The sequence below is a fragment of the Pseudopipra pipra genome, chromosome W (assembly GCF_036250125.1).
Source record: "Pseudopipra pipra isolate bDixPip1 chromosome W, bDixPip1.hap1, whole genome shotgun sequence".
Taxonomy (NCBI): Eukaryota; Metazoa; Chordata; class Aves; order Passeriformes; family Pipridae; genus Pseudopipra; species Pseudopipra pipra.
Window position 1 is genome coordinate 33,847,395 of NC_087580.1, and position 2,865 is coordinate 33,850,259.

The 2,865-nt window shown below is 58.9% G+C and overlaps 1 long non-coding RNA gene across 1 annotated transcript; it reads left to right on the forward strand.

Moving 5' to 3' along the window:
- The first annotated feature begins 1,375 nt into the window (after positions 1 to 1,375).
- On the forward strand, positions 1,376 to 2,145 carry LOC135405696 (uncharacterized). Its single transcript, XR_010425954.1, has 3 exons — positions 1,376 to 1,485; positions 1,758 to 1,814; positions 1,964 to 2,145. It is a non-coding gene; the product is annotated as an uncharacterized LOC135405696 (long non-coding RNA).
- Positions 2,146 to 2,865: the final 720 nt, after the last annotated feature.

Here is a 2,865-nt window from a genome sequence, read left to right on the forward strand (position 1 = left end):
AGTGCCCGGAGAGGCGTCGCCTGGCGCTCCGAGGCCTGGTGGTGCTCAGCAGGGATCCCACAATGGTGAGCAGGGGGCAGGGGCTGAAGCCGGGCCGGCAGCGTGCGGCTGTGCAAGGCAGTAGCTTGGCCTTGGCTGGCCTTTGGCAGCTGTGGCAGCTGCTCCCAGCTCTCCTCCTCCCCGTTCAGCTGCCCGACTCCTTTGGGACGCACCTTTGGCCTCTGGGCCCCGCGGCAGCAGCGTGGGGCTGCACCACAGCATTGTGTTCCACACAGGCTATGAGCATGCGGAGCCTGAGTGAAAGCCTCCTGGAGCTACTGCAGGATGCAGACACGGACGCAGTTCAGATGACCCTCTCCGCGTTCATCAACATTCTGCGCTTCCAAATGGTCAAAATATCCAGCCCAATAGCCCTGAAGTTGCTTGAGGCTCTGCGGCCACTCTTTGACAACGTAAGGCTCTGTGCCCCTCATCGTGGGCACTGAGTGCTGCCAGGAAACTTTGGGCCCAGTGTCTTTTCAGGCCTGTGCCCCGATGGGCCTGGAGAAGCCAGTGCTGAGGTCTTTTCCTCTTCCTTTGCACCAGGAGCACAGCCAGCTGCAGCAGCTCTCCATGCTCCTCTTCCGGGAGCTGATGGAGGCGACAGAGAGGAGCAGGAGCCTAAAGCCACACGTGTACCTGAGTCTGGTGCCATTCTACTTCAACTGGCACAATGAGAACAAGCGTGTGGCAGAGGTGAGGACTCGTGGGCTCTGTTGTCCCCATGGCAGGAGGCTGCTGTGCCTCCTGCCCTGGCCCATGGTGGCCTGCAGCCTCCTCCTGGCCTTGGTGCAGGGATGCGGGTGCTGTGCCCTGGACTGCGGTGCCACGGCCCGCTCTCTGTTGCTGTGCAGGCCTCTTGGAGAGCACTGTTTGGTGCAGCCAAGTTCCTGAAGTGGTGGGATCTTGAGGACTTGGTGACCATGGAGGAGCCATGGAGGTTTCCCGAGTGCCTGGTAAGGACGGCCCCAAAGCCCCAGCCCCTGATGCCCAATGTGTGGGGCTGGCAGGGTGCCTGTGTCCACTGCTGCACCCACAGACACCAGCCTGTGCCCCACACACTGCTCCCTTCCCTGGGGCGTGCGGGCTCTTTTCCAGGCTCCCTTGCCCCCGCAGCCAGGCTGCCATGGAGCCCCGGCCCAGCTGGGCTGTGGGGCAGGGCCGCCCCACGGCTCCCCAGGAGCACCCAGCCCTCTGCTCCCCCCAAAGCCCGGCCCCAGCAGCTGCTGGCCAGGCCTCAGGGCTCTGTGGGCAGGGGAGCCCCGTGCTGGGGGCAGGGAGTGCCCGGCCAAGGGGCAGAGCCTGAGCCCAGCCTTCCCTCCATGCCCTGGCGCTCTTTGCAGCTGGAAAAGGACAGGAGCCGAGTGGGCCAGTACGTGCGCCAGGCCCTGCCGTTCCTGGAGAGCCCAGAGGAGCCCCTGCGAAAGCTGGCCATCAAGTTTCTGGGTGAGCCACAAGGCCGGGGTCCCTCCCCACCCCGCTGCAGCTCGGCCCCAGCCCCGGCTGCTGCAGCGGCAGCAGGATGCGGCCCAGGGCATGTGGAGCCCCGAGTGGCCCCGAGCGCCTGCTGCCGCCCTGTGCCAGCCCAGCCCTGGGGCGTCCCCATGCGGGAAGGCCCCGGGCTCAGCCCTGCCAGGGCAGGAGGCCGTGTGGCCGGGCTGGCAGCGCCGCTGCGGGGGACCTGTGCCTCTGGGGCCTGACAGGTTTTGTGTTCCCAGGGATCGCCGCCAGGTCCATGAAGCAGGAGCAGCCAGAGCTGCAGCTCATCTGCCAAGGTGAGTGAGGGCACCTTCCAGCTGATCCCCTTGGGCCCTGCTCCCTCCTGCCCATGGCAAGAGCTGGCTGGGATGGCCCTGGCAGGAGGGGCTCCTCGCGTCCCCACACCCCTGGCCTCTCACCTTGGCTCTCTTCCTTTCTCTTCCAGCCCTTCAAGACATGACTGATGACAGCCCTGCCGTCTCAAACCTGGCCATTGAAACGCTCCACATCATCAGAGCTGTACGGAGGACTTCATTCTTCCCATTCTGGTAGTCTCCGTTGCTGCCTCTTCCAGCCCATAGAGGCGAGACAGAAGACATCAGACTCACCATGGCAGGCCTGGCAATTCAACACTTGCTCGCCGGCTCCTCAGAAAATCAACACTTTTATACAATTTTCAGATATGATTAAATGCATATTCAAGTAATTACAACATCTATCAATGCATATTAATAATAGGCGGAGTATAGGTGGAGCTCAGGTGGGACTTGGGGTGGTGCTTCTCTTGGCTCCCCATTTCGAGGGGTAGTTCCGATCTTCATCCATAGGGCAGGGGTCTCTAACTCCTCTTCCTCAGCTTGATCCTTCTTCCTTTCCATTGTTCTTGACCTGCTCACTGAAGCTTGGAAAAGGCCCTGGCTCCAGGCCTATTTCTCCTATTCAAATGTCTACCTGATCCTGTTATACTTCTAATTTATTGCTTCTAAGCCTATTACATGTTCTTGTACTATTCTCTTAAGCTTTGGTCCAGTAAGTAGAACAGAACGGGTACAGATCGTTTTAATATTGGTAACTTGTTTGCAGGCCCAAATCAACTTGTTTGCAGACCCAAATCTCTTAGTTAACTCTTTGGGGCCTAGCCTCCTATATCATCCCCCCTTTCTGTTTAGAATTTACAAATTCCTTCGTCAAGCTCTAATGGATTTTGGTAGGTGTGCATCACAGCCCACATTATCTGCATCTTTCTAACCATGATGCTTGATTTGTACCATAGCCAAATAATTAGGATCAGCAGTATAATCATGCTAGCTCCTAAAACCAATATTGAATGTATCAAATAGTGGAACA